Consider the following 19,793-nt stretch of genomic DNA (forward strand, 5'->3'; position numbering starts at 1 on the left):
CTGGTAGCTGTTTGAATAAGCCTATCTACAAATTCAGCATAAGGTTCATTAGCTCCTTGTATTACCTTAGATAATTGACCTTGTAAACCTCCATGTCCTTGTAAAGTCTTCCATGCCTTAATTGCATCTGCAGCCATTTGTGCGTATACGCCAGGATCATATGCAATTTGTTGCTGCTGATCCTCATAAGGTCCCTTTCCTAACAACATATCTAGATTTCTCTGAGGATAACCAGCTGCTGCATTTCGCCTAGCCGTCTCCTTGCAAAATTCCTCATTGGCAACCTTCCATAACAGGTATTGTCCTCCATTTAGCACAGCTTTACACATATTAGCCCAATCTGTTGGCGTCATGTTCAAGTTGTTAATGGATTCGACCATGCTTACAGTGAAGGGTGCTTGAGGACCATAGGTTGTTACAGCCTCTTTTAGCTGCTTCACTGTTTTGAAATTTAAAACTTGGTAAAATCGCTGCCCTCCTGCCTCAAATACAGGGCATGTTAATATTTGAGATCTTGTCTCAGGATCCCAACTATCAACTGCGGGGGTTGGGGACCTCCCAGCATATGGAGGTGGCCTTGTTAGTTGGACACTTATGTCCTCTGGTGATAGAAAGGTGTTAGTAGCAGTCTCCTGTAGAGGTGGTGCTGTTGGTTGGACACTTACACCCTCTGGTGATAGAAAGGTGTTAGTAGCAGTCTCCTGTTGTAACCTTCCCCCTGATGGCTTTTTCTGTTTTACACTTTCTTTCTCTGTCTGACTAACTTGAGAGGCCTTCTCTTTTACTTGAATCTTTTCCTCTGTCTGACTAGCTTGAGAGGCCTTCTCTTTTACTTGAATCTTTTCCTCTGTCTGACTAGCTTGAGAGGCCTTCTCTTTTACTTGAATCATTATGTCTTCTCCTTCCTCTACCATTGTCTGAACTGAAGGCTTTGGACTAAGCAAACAAGACACCAACGCCCACAATGTCAATGTGCCAACTTGCAGAGTCCCTGGGCTTTTCTTTTCTATTCTTTTTAAATCTTCACCATGATGGTTCCATTGTGATATATTTAACAACTCCTCCTTAAAAAGCCATGGGCTACATTTTTGCATTGTATCAACGTATGCCCTGATTGTTCTTGATTTTACTGAGATGCCTCCTTCCTCTAACAATTTACTTAACACTCTTTCAGTTTGTTTTTTACTAATTTCTGATCCCGTATTTCTACTATAATACAACCCAACAAGATAACGCCTAACAAAACTGAAACTGAGTGAAACAAAATTGGAACAACACAAAATCATTATAATAGCCTCCTGAAATGTCCATCTGTCCTTTCTCCCTATCTGTTCCTCAGATGTGAGCGGTTTTTCTTCCATCTTACACATCTCCAGGGACAGGCAACTTAAAACAAAAGTGAAACAAAATAACAAAAGAGGAATCTTAAAATGGCTACCCATCCTCTTGCCCTGCCCTCAGGGGCGAGCAGTTTCACTTACCCTCAGTCGCTCCCCGTGCGGCCCACCAAATGCCGCAGTCTGGCTGGGCACAATCAGGAGCCACTTGTCAAAAGAAACTAACTTTATTTTTAGAACCACACACGCCAAACAAAACAGCCTCTCAGGAAAAACCCTCAGAGCCTCAACTGCCACCACCGGCTTTTCCACAAGCCTCTCTCTCCCACTCAAGCTTCTCCCCACCTCCCACAATCCTCCTGCTCTTGAGGCCAATTGGCTGGGTCACGTGGGCGGAGCCAAAAAAGTCCCCCAATGAGCAGCTCCGTGGTCTGAAAGGGCAGGGAAACAGTCCAATGAGCATCACCGCAGAGGAGCCAATCAGCTAGATGTTGCTGGGGCCGAGGAGCCAATCAGCTAGATGTTGCTGGGGCCGCTGTGAGCCAATCATCAGCCGGCAGCTGGAAGTTTGCTGGCAGCTGGAAGTTTGCTGGGGCCCCTTCGGCTGTGGCTCTCAACAGAGGATGATTTATATATTGTTTGGTAGTAAGCAGCCGAAGAAGTGATTTATGTTGCCAAGGATCCCTAAATTTGAGTATGATAGACAGGATACAAACAAAAATTTTATCTAGATAAAAATTCTGATTTATTTTTATGTCAGAATATGTAAGTGACTTTGAATATCAAACTACATGACAGGTTATTAGTCTGCCTAATAATTTTTTATGTGTTTCTTTCAGAAGACACCACAACAGCCACTATCTTTTAGTGTATAAGATGTATTGATTCATCTTCAGACTGTAACATCAGAATTATAAATGCTTCTGTCTATTATACCTATTGCTCAGACCTGAGAATTCTCATATCTACATATGAGGAATGTTAGGCAAGGTTACTATTCCAAGAATCATTTATCAAGACAACTGTTTTGGTGCCTGAAATGTTTCTCCAAACACTGCATCCTTTAGGCACTTCTTTGGGTGATGATAGCTTTCAAAATGTAAGTCTTATCTGAGGGAAAGAAACATTAATGATATTGCTCAAACAATTTATCATTGCAGAGCCCTTTTGTAACACTGAAAGAAAGAAAATGTTTGAACATGACACACACTATCATACTTCTGTGATTAGCAGAAGACTTTTAGTTATTAGGAACCTAGAGCTAACAGAGATCCAGAGGAAGAAGATAAAGTAAAACTTGAGACAATTTTTGTTTTTCCCAAATTATGGTTAGCCCTAAAGAAGTATGTGTAAGTCAGTCTTACCATTTGAAGATAAAGTAAGCACATATACCACTTATCACTCTTAAATGTATTGACTTTGGCTATTTTGGGCCTATTATTTTTCCCAATGAATTTCATGTCTGATTTTTCTATTTCATGAAGAACATCATTGGAATTTTGATGGGAATAGCTTCAAACTTGTATAGCATTTTTGAAATTATGGTTAGTTTGAAAACATAAATTCTGCCAATCCAAAAACATGGGAGGTATTTCCATCTTCTAAGGTATTCTTCAATTTCTTTCTTTAGTTTTATATAATTTTTATTTTAGAATTCTTTCACCTCTTTTGTTATTGTGAATGGGATAATTTTCCTAATTTCAACAGATACATCATTTGAGTATAGGGATGTAATTAATTTATGGACATTGATATTTTATCCTTATGCATTTATGAGTTCTGAATGTTTTCTGGTGGAATTTTTTTTTTTGTGGGGGTTCTAAATATAGGATCATGTTGGAAAACAGAGATAGTTTGAGCTTTTCTTTTCCTATTCATATCCCTTTAATTTCCTTCTCTTACCTAATTATTCTGGCTAGAGTTTCAAGGACTATATTGAATAGAAGTGGTGAAAGTGGGCATCCCTGTCTTGTTCTGTTTTTAGAGGAAGTGCTTTTTTTTTTTCCATCAGAATGATGTTGGCCTTGGATTTATCATATAGAGGAATCAGTCTTGAGGAATGTTCCTTCTATTCTTATATTTTCTAGTGTTTTAATCATAATTGGTTGCTATATTTTGTCAATCATCATATCAAATATTACATTATACAACAGAGCAATAGTAACAAAAGCAGATTGGTAATGGCACCAAAACAGGCAAGAAAAAATGGAAAAGAAGATACAGAGATAAAGCCAAATAAACACAGTTATCTGATACTAGACAAAGGTGCCAAAAACATACATTTAACAAATGATGCTAGGAAAACTGGAAATCCATATGTACTCAAGTGAAATTTAACCCTGACTCTCACCATGCACAAAACTCAACTCAACGTGGATCAAAGACATAAGAACTAAAACAGAAACCCTGCACCTGCTAGAAGGAAATGTACATCTAACACTCCAAAATATCAACTCAAGAACTGATTTCCTTAACAAGACTGCTAAAGTACAAGAAGTTAGATGAAAAAACAATAAATGGGCTGGGTTGTGTCTCAGCAATAGAGCACTTGCCTTGCACATATGAAGTTCATTCATTAGCACCACATAAAAATAAACAAACAAAAAGGTACTGTGTCCATTTACAATTTAAAAAATTAAAAAATAATAAATTGGATGACATCAAGTTCAAGAGCTTCTTCACACCAAAGGAAACAATCAAGAGTATGAAGATAGTGCCTACAAAATGAGAGAAAAATCTTTACTGCTCAGACCTCAGATAGGGCATTAATATTCAGAATATATGAAGAACACCAAAAATTTAAAAGCAAAAAAAAAAATCAAGCAAACAAACAGAAAATAAACCACTAAAACCCAATAAATAAATAGGCAAAGGAACTCAACAGATGCTTCTCAAAAAAAAAAAAAGAAATATAAAGTCAATAAAAATGTTCAACATCTCTACTAATTAGAAAAAATGCAAATTAAAACTACTCTGATATTTCATGTCACTCCAGTCAGAATGGCAATTATCAAGAATACAAGTAACAATAAATGTTGGTGAGGATGTGGGGCAAAGAGGACACTTATACATTTTTGTTGGGACTGCAAATTGGTGTAACCACTCTGGAAAGTAGTATGGAGATTCCTCACAAAACTAGGAATGGTACTACCATTTAACCCAGTTAGCCTACTTCTCAGTGTATATATCCAAAGGATTTAAAATCAGCATACTACAGTTACTCCACAACAGTGTTTATAGCAGCACAATTCACAATAGCTATGCTATGGAGCCAAACTAGGTGTCCTTCAGCAGATTAATGGATAAAGACAATGTGATTGATATATATTACAATAAAGAAGAGTGACTTTATGATATTTGCTGGTAAATAGATGGATCTGGAGAGTATCATGGTAAGTGAAATAAGCCAATCCCCCCAAACCAAAGGCCAAATATTTTCACTAATAACTAGTAGGTAATCCACAATAAGTGGGGAGGGGGAAAATAAAAATTCATTGGAGTAGACAAAGGGGAATGAAGGGAAGGGGCAGGGGTGGGAAAAGGAATGACGTGGAGTAAATCTGAAATAACTTTCCTAGGTAAACATATGAATATGCCATAATGAATCTCACCATTGTATAAATTCACAAGAAATTAATTAAAGTATGGGCAAATGGGAGAAAAATCAATAGACGGAAGGGAGCAAGGTATGGGGAGAGGGAAGGGGAAGGAGAGGTAATGCAGTCTGTATTAGAACAAGGTATATTCCATGTTTATATAGTTATGTCAAAATGGATTCTACTGTCATATATAATTACAAAGAACTGATTTAAAAAAGACTAAGAAGGGGAATTTCCTAAATTCAGAAGTTCTCCTGTGCATAAAACAGTGCTTTTAGCTTCAACTTTCTTATTTCTTAAAATCATTAAAGGATTTTTTAATGTTGTTTGTAATATTCTGTAAATATAGAGGGGAAAGCAGCTTATTGTTTTGGAATAAAGGTCATTTTATACTTATAAATATATTCATTTTTTATCTTCTATTTTATTAGATATTCCAAAAAGTGAATTTTAGCTAAAATCCACTCTTTTTCAACAACATATCATAAATGTGTCAAAAACTCAATGCACTTACCTTCTTTTCAATCATTGACCTTCACTAAAAATTATTAATTCTGGCAGGTATCTTGATGTTTATGATGATGCATCCAAGAAAGATGTTTTTTTCATAATTCATTTTAACCTTCTAATCTTAATATAAGCTTATTTCTATTCCATTTAGATTACACATTCCTTGGGTAAAATGCAAAGTAATTTCTCAAGAAGCAATTCAAAGAAATTTACAACAAGTCATATATTCTCTAAACAAATTTCTTCAAAAAATCCTTGGCTTTTAAAGCAAATGCATGCAATGTCTGATTTGGGGCAACACTTTGCACAAAGTGGGGAAAAAGGACATTACATTTCATGCTACATGATACTTAGAAGTTGTATACTGAAATATGCTAATTACTAAATTAAGAGTGTGTATTTTAACCATATGAATTAATTGAATGGTAAATTATGTTCAGAATGAGAGAAGCAGAAAAAGTTAGGATGACCCTGTATTTTGTAAGGAATTTATAAACAATTTTGTAAGGAATTTACTCTATAAACTAGCACTTTGTTTGTTTATTTACTTTTTTGTACCCAGGATTAAACCCAGCAATGCTTAGCCACTGAGCCACACCCCAAGGCTTTGTTTTGTTTTGAGGCACAGTCTTGCCTCAGTTTCTGGAACTTGCCTTGAACTTGCAATCCTACTCCTTCAGCCTCCCAAGTTTCTGGGACTACAGGCATGTTCACTACCTTCTTAGCAGTAAAGAAGATATAACTTTTTTCTAGTATGAATTGTTTTGGTTAGAATTAACATTGCATATTCTCAGTATTGTTTTTCAAATTATGTTTACTAAGTAAGTTTTTCTTGGATTTGTTTGCACAATGAATAACTTGGTAGAGCATGTTCACATGCAAGATATGTGCTAGAATAAATAATTGATAGTACAGATATATAAGTAGGTATAGAATGACCTTACCTCAACTTTGTAAAGGCTTTGATAGTTAACTTTTAAAGCAGGGTAGGCTTGATTTCCCTTGTCTTTTATAAAACAAATATTTTGAGTTATCCTTTTTTATGTTAGTAATTTTGATTAATTCATTGTGAATATAGTATACAAAATGTAAATGCATGGTTATACTGATATATTGCACTGAATAAGAATGGATGTTTATGAGCCATAAAGAAGGTATTATGAAAATTAGCCTTTGATTTTCATTGGTTATTTGGTATCACCATGACATGAATTATTTATATGCAAACTGGTTTTAACTCCATCTTCATAGTCCTATGAATATACTTTTAGAGCCTCTAATATGTGAGAATTGTGTCCAGCAATAGTATGCTTCATCTTATTCACGGCTTTTAAAGGAGTTTTTAAATGGTAGTATAATTTAATAGAAAGAAAGGTGTTACTTATCCTTCTCACATCTTCATGTTTTCTTTTAAAAAGTTTTTATAATTATTTTACTTTAGTCTGAACAACAAAAGTAAAAGTAAAAATTTCAAATGATATCAAAGTATAAAAAAATGAAAATTGTCCCTATACATTTCTGCTCCCCCAACAAAATGAAACACTCTAAAAGGAACAACTATAAGCTGTTGTTTACCTTTGGGACAATTTTTCATACTAATTAAAATAATTTTGCACATACATAAGATGTTTTATTGTAGGTTTTTTTCTGAATGAAAATGGGATTACATTAGAGCATTGCTTTGAAATTGCTTCTTAATGATTTTAACATAAAGAAACTATTTCCCTAATTTTTACTTCGAATTTATGATAGAATTTTTTAAAATAAATTTCATTTTGCATTTCTCTACACTACATGATATTATAATATACATACATATCAAAATGTTTGCTCTAGTGGTACAAATTAACATATTCATCATCTCTCATACTTAACATTTCCCTCCCCTGTGGCAAGAGCAGCTATAAATATTCATTTCACAAAAACCCTGAAGAAAAAAACACTGTCATTAACTATATCCCTCATGTTATATATTAGATTCTTTGATTTATTCATCCTACATATTTCCTTCTTTGTATATTTGACCTACATCTCCCCTCTCCACCTACCCTGATATTGTTAATCACTACTTTATTCTATATTTTTATATAGTTGACCTCTTTTTCTTTAATTCCAAATTGTGCTAATCAATTTTCCATTACTGTGGCAAAATACCTGATAAAAAACAGCTTAAATGAGGAAATAAGTTATTTTGGCTCAAGGTTTCCAAATTTTCATTCCATAGTCACTTGACCCCATCACTATGGGCTTCTGATGGGTTAGAACATCATCACAGCAGGGATTGTATGGTGGAGGAAAGTTGCTCTCAAGCATTGCAGCCACAAAAGGCAGGGTCTGGGGACAAGATATACTCTTCAATAACACACTCTAATGACCCACTTCCACCATAAAGGTCTCACTTCTTAAAGTTTTCGCCATGACCCAATAATACCAGCATTCAAGATCAAGTCTTCAAGCACAAACCTTTGGGAAACAGTCCAGATACAAACTATAACACACATATAGTTGAGATCATAATATATTTTCCTTCTTTTTCTGTCTCATTTCACTTATTATTATATCTTCTAGGTCCATCTTTGTTATATCTCAGGGTCTCCTCATTTTGTGATCTGAATAAGATTTTATTAGAGAGGGGTGGGGAGATGTGTCCCAATGATGGACACCTAGGTTGTTTCTACATCATGGATATTGTGAAGAGTACTACAACAGACATAAGAATGTAGACATTTTCACAAGGCAGTGATTTTAATTCTTCTTGGTATACAGCCCAAAATGGGAATGCTGAATCATGTAGTAGTTCTATTTTTAATTTCTCTGGAATCTCCTACTGTTATCTATAATGGCTATTCTAGACTACATTCATAGTAGCAGCTTACAAGAATTTCCTTTTTCATATTCTCACCAACACTTCTCTTATCCTTACGATAATAGTTAATACAGATGTGGAGAGATATTTCATAGTGCTATTGATTTATGTTTCTCTGGTGATTAGTGCTATTGAGAAACTTTTATCATCACTCTTCACCATTTTTATTCCATCTATGGATTTTCAAGTCCTAACTCAATTTTTTTAACTGGGTTTATATTTTCTTGCTATTGAGTTCTATGTGTTCTTCATAAATCTTGGATATTAACTCCTTGTCAGATTAATGGTTTTTAAATATTCTTCCCAATTTGGAGATTAAATTTTCATTATGTTGTTTTCTTTGCTGTACAGAAGCTTTTCAATTTAATATAGTCCCTTATGTTTACACTGTATTACAATATAAAATGACAATTTCCTTAGCACTTTGTCACACATTTTTATGTTCTGTTTAGTCCATTATAATTATACATAATATAGGGGTTAGTATGGATATAATCATACAGACATGGAATACAGTTTGCTCTACTTCATTCCCCATTCTTTCTATTTACCTCCCCTTCTCCCTCCCCCATTCACCTTCCTCTACTGGTCTTCTCTCTGTTTATTTACAGTGTCTTTTTAATTGGTGCTTTATAGATATAGGTAAATGTAAAATCCACTGTGGTGTATTCATTTATGTATACAGCATTATGTGGTAAATTCATTCCACAATTCCTCCTTATTTCCATCCATCCTCCTTCCTCCTCTACCATCTTCTTCTAATTAATGGACCTCTCTTCTATTTTCATGGTATTCCATTTTTTACTTATTTAGCTCTAGAATCTGCATATGAGATAAAATGTTCAACGCTTGATTTTCTGAGTCTCACTTATTTCATTTAGCATGCTATACCATCATTTACTAACACATTACATACTTTCCTTCTTTATGGTTGACTAAAACTTCATTGTCTAAATATACCACATTTCCTTTATCCATTCATCTGTTATGTAGCATCTTAGCTGCTTCAATAACTTGGCTGTTGTGATCTGTGCTCCTATAAACATTGTTGGGGCTATATCCCTATAGTATGTTGACTTTTAAAAAACATTTTTAGTTATTATTTGTATGTGGTGCTGAGACTAGAACCCAGTGCCTCACACATGCTAGGCAAGCACTCTACCACTGAATAACAACCCCAGCCCCTTGTATGCTTATTTTAGATCTCATAAATATACCAAGAAGGGAGATAGATGGATCATATTGTGCTTCCATTCCTAGGCCTTGAAAGATTCTCCATACTGCTTTCCAAAACAGTTGTGCCAATTTTCAGCCCCTCTGAAAATTTATGAATGTATCTACTTTACCACATCTTTGTACATATTTATTATTATTTGTATTTGTTTTAATTTTCCTAATAGGGACTGAACTCAGAGGCACTCAACTACTGAGCCACATTCCCAACCCTATTTTGTATTTTATTTAGAGACAGGGTCTCACTGCATTGCTTAGCATATCATTTTTGCTGAGGCTGTCCTTGAACTTGTGATCCTCCTGCCTCAGCCTCTCAAGCCACTGGTATTACATGCGTGCACCACCACGCCTTGCTATTATTTGTATTTTTATAATTGTTGTTCTAACAGGAATGAGATGAAATCTCAATTTAGTTTTGTTTTGATTGTTAGTGATGTTGAACATTTTTCACATATTCTAAGAAATGTTTGTTTAGCTCTATTGCCCATTTATTGATTGTAATATTTGTTTTGTTTTGTTTTGTTTTTTTTTTTGGTTGATTTTTGGTGTTAATTTTTTTGGTTCTTTATATACTCTGGATATTAATTCCCTGTTGGAGGAGTAGCTGGCAAAATTTTTCTCCCATTCTGTATGCTTTCTCTTCTTACTCTTGTTTCTTTTGCTGTGCAGAAGCTTTTTTTTTTTTTTTAATTTGATGACATCCAATTTATTAATTCTTGGTATTACTTCCTGAGCTCTTTATTCATTCTCCTGTTTGGGATGTTGTACAGAAGCTTTTTAATTTTATGTCATTACATATATTGATTCTTGTGTTATTTCTTGAGCTTTAAGAGTCTTGTTAAGGGAGTCAGAGTCTGTGTCAATGTGTTGAAGTGTTGAGCCTAAATTTTCTTGTAAAGGATACAAAGTTTCCGGTCTAGTTCCTAGCTCTTTTATCCACTTTTGCTTGACTTTTATGCAGAATGAAATCTAGTGGTCTAGCCTCAGTCTTCTACATATGGATGTTCAGTTTTCAGAAGGACAATTTGTTTAAAAGACTATCTTTTCCTCAACTTATATTTTTTGGCACTTTTATTGATCATCAATTATTGTATCTATGTAGATTTGTCTCTGTATCTTCTGTACTATTTCATTACTCTTAATTTTGGTTTTGGTGCCAATACCATGCTGATTTTGTTGCTATAGTATATAGTAGTATTTGAGATCTGGTATTGTGATGCTGCCAACATTGCTTTTTTTGCACAATTTTGTTTGGCTATTCTTTTGTCCAAATGAATTTTAGGAAATTTTTGTCTGGTTTTGTAAAGAATGTCATTTGTAATTTGATGGGTATTGCATTGAATCAGGATAATCTTTTGGTAGAATGGCCATCCTGACAATTTTAATTATTTAATCTTTTGTCTTTTTAAAAATTATTTATTATATCTTTTTAGTTATACATAACAGTAGAATCCATTTTGACATAACTATAAAAGCATGGAATATATCTTGTTCTAATTTAGTCCCTAGTAACTCTCCTTCCTCTCCATTGACCACACCCTGTGCTCCCTTCCCTTTATGGGTCTTTCTGCCATTTACCCATAATTATTTTTAAATTAATTTATTATCATTATTCTTATGCAACAACATGGGAAGTCTTCCCATCTCAAAAGGTATTCTCCAATTTCTTTCTTCAGTGTTTTATGTTTTTCACCGTAGAGGTCTTTCATTTCTGTGGTTAGATTTATATTCAATTATTTTTGTTTATGCGGTTGTTGTGGATGGGATAATTCTTTTCACATATTTCGGGGTGTGATTCATTATTGGTGTACAGGAAAGTGGTTGATTACTGTATTTTGATTTTATCTACTGCCACTTTGCTGAATTCATTTATAAAATTTAGACATCTTTTTGGGGGAGGGTCTTCTAGATAGAGTATCATGCAATTTTCAAAGATGTTTTGAATTCTTTTCCTATTTGTATCCATTAATTTACGTATGTACCTTTACTTGCCTGATTGCTCTGTTTAGGGTTTTGATAACTATGTTAAATAGGAGTGGAGAAAGTAGACATACTTGTCTTGTTCATGATTTTAGAGGAAATGCTTTCAGTTTTTATTTATTTGATATGAATTTTATCTGGGATTTGCTGTTTATAACCTTTACCATATTGGGGTAAGGTCATTCTATACCTAGTTCTCCAGCATTTTTAACCTGAATATGTGCTAAATTTTATCAATTTTTGTCTGCATCCAGTAAGATGATCATATGATCATATTTAAATCAATTTATGTGCAAACTACAATTATTGATTTGCATATGTTGAATCAACCTATCATCTCTTGTATGAAACACAATTCATCATGGTGTGCTATGATCTTATAGTGTTTTGAATGTGGTTTGTCAATATTTTACTAAATACTTTTTCATCTATGCTCATCAGAGTTATGGGTCTGAAGCTTCTTTCCTTAATATTTTTTGTCTGATTTTGGTGTCACTTTGATACTGGCTTCATATAATGAATTTGGTAGTATTCCTCCCTTTCTTTTTAGTGGAATACTTTGAGGAGGATTGGCATTATAGTTAGTTCTTCAATTTTGTTACTAGATATTCATCTGTTTTGATTTTCTATACCCTTGTGAATTACGTTGAATAGGTCATATGTGTCTAGAAATTTTTCAAAATAGGGCTGGGAATGTGGCTCAGTGGTTGAGTGCCTCTGAGTTCAGTCCCTAGTAGCAAAATTAAACAAATACAAATAATAATAAATATGTACAAAGATGTGGTAAAGAAGATCATTCATAATTTTTCAAAGGGGCTGAAAATTGGCACAACTGTTTTGGAAAGCAGTATGGAGAATCCTTCAAGGCCTAGGAATGGAAGCACAATATGATCCATCTATCTCCCTTCTTGGTATATTTATGAGATCTAAAATAAGCATACTAGGGGCTAGGGTTGTTATTCAGTGGTAGAGTGCTTGCCTAGAATGTGTGAGGCACTGGGTTCTTTTCTAAGCACCACATACAAATAAATAAAATAAAGGTCCATTAACAAATAAAAAAATGTTTTAAAAAAGACATTGCTGAAATTCAGAGAATTATTAGCTACTATTTTGTTAAAGGACACCTAGTTTTTTTCCCATAGCTTAACCATTATGAATTGAGCTGCTATTAACATTGATGTGGCTGTGTCACTGTAGTACACTTATTTTAAATCCTTTGGATATGTACCAAGAAGTGGTATAACCAGGTCAAATGGTAGTTCCATTCCTAGTTTTTGAGGAATCTCCATACCGCTTTCCAGAGTGGATGCACCAATTTTCACTTGCACCAGAAATGTATGAGTGTACCCTTTCCTCACATCCTCACCAACATTTATTGTTACTTATATTCTTGATTGTTGCCATTCTGAGTTGAGATGAAATCTCAGTGTAGTTTTAATTTGTATTTCTATAATTACTACACATGCTGAACATTTTTTTTCATATATCTGCTGACCATTCATATTTCTTCTTTTGAGAGCTATCTGTTCAGTTCCTTTGCCCATCTATTGATTGGATTATTTGGTTGTGTGTGTGTGTGTGTGTGTGTGTGTGTGTGTGTGTGTATGTGTTCTGTTAGGTTTTTGTGTACTTTGTATATCCTGGATATTAATTCCCTGACTTGTGGGTGGCACAGATATTCTTCTATTCTATAGGCACTCTCCTCACATTCTCAATTGTTTCCTTTGCTGAGAAGAAGCTTTTTAGTCTATACTGTCCCATTTAATGATTCTTGATTTTACTCCTTTAGGATTCTTGTTGAGGAAGTTGGTTCCTAAGCTGATATGATGGATAGTTGGACATAAATTTTCTAGCAGACATGGGTTTATGGTCTCATGCTTAGGTCTTGATCCACTTTGAGTTAAGTTTTTTGTAGGGTGAGATATAGGGTTAAATTTTATTTTGCTACATATGACTTTCCAGTTTTCCAGCATCATTTGTTGAAGAGGCTATCTTTTCTCCAATGTAAGTTTATGGTGCTTTTGTCTAGATTGAGATAAATGTATTTATGTGTATTTGTCTCTGTATATTCTATTTTGTTCCTTTGGTCTTTTTTCCTGTTTTGGTGCCAATACCATGCTGTGTTTTATTTTTTATTTTTGTTCTAATTTGTTATACATGTCAGTAGAATGCATTTTGACACATAATACATAAATGGAATATAATTTTGAATTCTTCTGGTTGTACATATTGTACAAATATTCCTGGTAGTGTAGTTATATATGCACATAAGGTAATAATATTCAACTCATTTTACTATCCTTCCTCCCCCATATACCCTCCCCTCCCTTCACTCCCGCCTGCCTAATCCAAAGTACCTCAATTCTTCCCTAGCTGCCCCACTTATTGTGAATTATGATCTGCATATCAGAGAAAAACAATGGGCCTTTGTGAGTTTTTTAAAATTTTTTTGGGGGGGTGCTTATTTTGTTTAGCATGATATTCTCCAGCTCCATCCAATTACTAGCAAATGCCATAATTTCAATCCTTAAGATTGAGTAATAATCTATTATGTAGGGGCTAGGGATACAGCTCAGTTGGTAGAGTGCTTTCCTCAAATGCACAAGGCCCTGGGTTAAATCCCCAGTACCACCAAAAACAGAAAAAAAAATCCATTGCGTATGTATACTATATTTTCTTTATCCATTCATCTGTTGATAGGCACCTAGGTTACCTCCATAGTTTAGCTATTAAGCTGCTGTAAATATTCATGTGGCTGCATCACTGTAATATGCTAATTTTAAGTTTTTTGGGTAAAAACCAAGGAATGGGAGAGCTGGGTCAAATGGTTGTTCTGTTCCAAATTTTTGAAGGAATATCCTTACTGCCTTCCATAATGGTTGCATCAATTTGCAGTCCCACCAGCAATGTATGAGTGTACATTTTTCCCTACATCCATCAACATTTATTGTTGCTTGTATTCTTGATAACTGACATTCTGACTGGAGTGAAATGAAATATTAGAGTAGTTGCATTCCTCTAATTGCTAGAGATGTTGAACATATTTTCATATATTTGTTTATCAATTTTATTTCCTCTTCTGTGAAGTGTCTGTTCAGTTCCTTAGCACATTTATACAATAAATGGGATATTTGGTTGATTGTTGTTAAGTTTTTTGAATTCTTTATATCCACCTGAGGTGACTAAGGTAAAGATTTTCTCCCATTCTGTAGGCTTTCTCTTCATGTTATTGATTGTTTCCTTTGATGAAAAGAAGCTTTTAAGTTTGAATGTATCCCATTTATTGATTCTTGATTATACTTCTTGTGCTTTAGGTGTCTTGTTAAGGAAATTAGATCCTACGTGGACATGGTGAAGATTTGGGCCTACTTTTTCTTCTCTTAGGTACAGGGTCTCTGTTCTAATTCCTAAGTCTTTGATCTACTTTTTTCAAGCAATGAAATAGAAGATGCCATCAAAAGCCTACCAATCAAGAAAAACCCAGGACTAGATGGATTCAAAGCAAAGTTCTACAATGAAGAATTAAAACCATTACTCCTCAAATTTCTCCATGAAATAGGAAAGGAACGAAACCTTCCAAACTCATTCTGTGAAGCTAGTATCACCCTGATACCAAAACCAGACAGACACATCAAGGAAAGAAAACTTCAGACCAATATCCCTGATGAAAATAAATGCAAAAATTCTCCATAAAATTCTGGCAAATTTCATACAAAAACATATTTAAAAGATAGTGCACCACAGGGCTGGGGTTGTTGCTCAGAGGTAGAGTACTCACCTAGCATGCATGAGGCACTGGTTCAATCCTCAGCACCACAAAAAAAATAAAAAATAAAGATATTGTGTCAGCTTATAACTAAAAAATAATTTTTTTAAAAAAAATGATAGTGCACCATAATCAAGTGGTGTTTATCCCAAGGAAGCAAGGTTGGTTCGACATATGGCAATCAATAAACATAATTCATCACATCAATATATTTGAAGGAAAGAACCATATGATCATCTCAATGGATGAAGAAAAAGCATTTGTGAAAAACACAGCACACCTTCATGTTCAAAACACTAGGAAAACTAGATATAATAGGAACATATCATGCTGTTTTTATTACTATAGCTCTGTGGTATAATTTAAGGTCTCGTATTATGATGCCTCCTACTTCACTTTTCTCACTAAGGGTTGTTTTGGCTAATTCTGGGCCTCTTACTTATCCAAATGAATTTTGCAACTGCTTTTCCTATTTCTATGAAGATTGTCATTGGAATTTTAATAGGAATTGAATTAAATCTTCAAAGAACTTTTGGTAGTATGGCCATTTTGAAGATATTAATTCTGCTTGACCAAGAACATGGGAGAGCTTTCCATCTTCTAAGATCTTCAATTTCTTTCTGTAGTGTTCTGTGGTAATCATTCTAGAGGACTTTCACTGTATTGTTAGATTGATTTCAAAGTATTTTAATTTTTATTAATGTTGTTGTGAATGGGATAATTTTTCTTTTTTTTATTTTATTTTTTTTAATTTTTTTTGACAAATTAAAGGTGACTTTATTTACATAAAAGACTGAAGAATGTAATCTCTGACAGTGAATTACTGGTGTCTTATATGTTAACTGAATTAAATATAATAATGTTGTTCAGGGTATTAAAATGTTGAAGCAGAAAAATATTTTTTTAATTGGTTGTTCAAAACATTACCAAGCTCATGACATATCATCTTCCATCCATTTGATTCAAGTGGGTTATGAACTCCCATTTTTTACCCCAAATACAAGTTGCAGAATCACATCGGTTACACATCCACCTTTTTACATAATACCATATTAGTGACTGTTGTATTCTGCTACCTTTCCTATCCCCTACTATCCCCCCTCCCCTTCCCTCTCATCTTCCCTCTCTACCCCATCTGCTGTTGTTTAATTCTCTCCCTTGTTTTTTTAATTTTTCTAATTTATCTCAGCTGATTCACCATTGGCGTATAGGAGCAAAATCTATGGGTGTTGATTGTATATCCTGCTACTTTTCTGAATTTATTTATGAGTTCTAGAAGTTTTATGGTGGAGTTCTTCCAAATAAAAGATTATGTCATCAGTAAATAGGGTTAGTTTGAACTCTTCTTTTGCTATTTGTATTCTTTTAACTTCTTTCGTTAGCCTAATTGTTCTGGATAGTGTTTTAAGAACTATGTTGAATAGATATGGTAAATGGTTATCTATTCCTACATTGTTCAATTTTTTTGAGGCCATGCTTGAATTTTTTCTCCATTTAAAATGATGTTGGCCTTGTTTTTAATGTCTATGGCTTTTACAATGTTGAGGTATATTTCTACTATCCCTGGTTTTTCTAGTGCTCTGAGCATGAGTGAATGCTATATTGTTATATCAAATGCTTATTCTGCATTTATTGAGATGATCACATGATTCTTTAAGTCTATTGATGTAGTAAATTATGTTTCGTGATTTCTATATGTTTAATCAACCTTGTATGCCTGTGATGAAACCCACTTGATCATAGTGCACTATTTTTTAAATATGTTTTTTGTATGTGATTTACCAGTATTTTATTTAAAAAATTTGCATCTATGTTCATCAGATCTGGAATTTTCTTTTTTTGATGTATCTTTGTCTGGTTTTGTTAACAGGGAGATAATAACTTCCTAAAATGAGTTTGTAAGGAGTCCCTCATTTTCTCTTTCTTGGAATAATTTCAGGAGTATTGGTATTACTTCCTCTTTGAAGGTCTGGTAGAACTTGGCTGAGAATCCATCTGGTTCTGGGCTTTTATTTATTAGTATTTTGATGGCATTTTCATTTTCATTGCTTGAAATTAACCTGTGTAAATTTTCTATGTCCTACTGATTCAACTTGGGTAGTAACATGTCTCTAGAATTTTTTAACATCTTCAAGATTTTCTATTTTATTAGAGTATAAATTTTCAAAATTGTTCCTGATTATCATCTTTATTTCAGTAGTTTCTGTGGTGATATTTCCTTTTTCATCAAGGATTGTAGAAATTTGAGATTTTCCTCTTTCTCTTGGTTAATTTGGCTAAGGGTATATCAATTTTATTTATTTTTTTAAAGAACCAAATTTTTGTGTGGTTGAATTTTTGATTTTTTGTGTGTTTGTTTCAATTATATTAATTTCACCTCTGATCTTAATTATTTCCTCTCTTTTACTACTTTTTGTGTTGACTTGTTCTTTTTCTAGTGCCTTGAGATGTAATTTTAGATTATTTGTTTGGTGACATTTTATTCTTTTAATGAAAGAGTTCAATGCATTGGACTTTCTTCTTAGAACCACCTTCATAGTATCCCAGATATTTTGATATGTTGTGTTGCTATTCTCATTTATCTCCAAGTTTTTTTTTAAATTTCACCATTTATTCCATTGATTATTTAATATCCAGGTATTAGAGTGGCTTATATTTTTTATTTTATGGTTGTCTGATAAAATGCAAAATATATCTCTGTTTTTTTGTACTTGCTAAAAATTGCTTTGTGGCCTAAGATATGGTCAGTTTTAGAGAAGGATCCATGTGCTGCTAAGAAAGTATATTCAATCATTGATGGATGAAATATTCTATATGTGTTGCTTAAGTCTAAATAAATTATCAATTGTATTTTTTAGTCCTGTGGGTTTTTTTTAATTTAATTTTTGTTTGGAAGCTCTAGCCAATGATGAGAAAGGTATATTAATGATTCCCAATATTATTGTGTTGTGGCTTATTTTATTCTTGAAATTTAGAAGCATTTGTTTGATGTATGCTCCAAATTTGGTTGTTGATGGGTGAAATAGTCTATAGATGTCTTTTAGGTCCATTTAATTTATAATATTTTGTTTATGAATATGTCTAGATAATCTATGTCTACATCTATGTCTAGGACTATGTCTATTATCTATGTCTAGATAATCTGTTCTATCTATTGCTCAGAGAGGTGTGTGGGATCATCCTGTAGTATTGTCTTATGGTCTCCTGATTCTTAATAACGAGAAGGGTTTATTTTATGTATGTTGGTGCAATGTTGATTGGGGCATAAATATTTATAGTCATTGTATCTTATTTTAGGGTGATTCCCTTCACCAGTTTGAAGAGACCCTTTAGGTCTCTTCCAGTTAATTTTGGTTTAGTCTACTTTATCAGATATGAGAGTAGCTACCATGGCTAGCTCTCTGTCTATTTATGTGGCATATCTTTTCCCATCCTTTAACCTTCATCCTGATTATGTCTTTGCCTTTAACATGAATCTCTTGTAAACAAGATATGGTTGGTTCCTTCTTTTAAAGCCATTCTGCCCCCTCTATTTTTCAGATTGGAGAGTTTAGAGCATTCACATTTATTGCCTTAATAGGTAGATGATTTTTATTTCATGCCATTTTACTTTATTTCTAATAATTAATTCAGACTTTATTCTCCTTTAGTTGACAATTCTTCTAGTGAGATTCATTCATAAACCTCAGTTGGAGCCCAAATTCTCTATTGGAACTATATTTCATTTATTTAGATGACAATTAACAAATATCTACTAGGTTCTAGGCACTCATTTTAGTAATGGAAGTTCAAACAGCCTGAAGATAAGTCTCTTGCCTTAAATGTTATACTGTAATAGCCTACATTTCCCCATTTCAAAATGAATGGATAGGACTAGATGTTATTTAAGGTAATAGAAAACATAAATATTCTGTGATTCTGCTTTAAAAAACAAACATGCCTGAAACTATAACCTGTGTCATATTATTATTGTTTATTTTAAATTATATGTACAAATTAAAATAATATATATATTTGGTACCAGAACGAACATTTTTTAACTAATTTTTTTCAATCTCTATGGGTGTAGGCTATTCTTCCTTTTTAACATTTAAGTTGCTGTTTTCGATGTTCTCTTAAAGTTATTGTTAAACTTACTCTTTCTACATATTCTTGAAACTTCAAGAATTGATTTTGTGCCATAATATTCACCACCAACAAATATGTATATAGATCTATATATGGTGAAACATTTTCAGTGATTAAGAGTGAAAGAGTTATATGTAAGCTATAGTGCTCACACTAAAGTTTTCAATAGAGAGGTAGGTGGTATATTGGGTCATTATTTATGACTTCTTCTACATAGAATTTTTAATTCCTTTCCTTACCATTAACTGACATTTAAAAATCAAATTATATGTATTGTATTAATACAAAATGTTAAAATTTGCACTGTTTGTGTTTCCATTAGGGTTTTTTCTGTATTAAAAGGATGTCCTAAGCAAATCAGTGAGACCCTGTCA

The 19,793-nt window shown here is 33.4% G+C and overlaps 1 protein-coding gene across 1 annotated transcript in view; it reads left to right on the forward strand.

Annotated features, from left to right (window-relative positions):
- Positions 1–19,793, forward strand: part of LOC114091206 (uncharacterized) — a 502,987-nt gene that overhangs the window by 218,317 nt on the left and 264,877 nt on the right. The gene's annotated exons all lie outside the window — the stretch shown is intronic.

This window comes from Marmota flaviventris, chromosome X (assembly GCF_047511675.1).
Source record: "Marmota flaviventris isolate mMarFla1 chromosome X, mMarFla1.hap1, whole genome shotgun sequence".
In the NCBI taxonomy this organism is placed as follows: domain Eukaryota; kingdom Metazoa; phylum Chordata; class Mammalia; order Rodentia; family Sciuridae; genus Marmota; species Marmota flaviventris.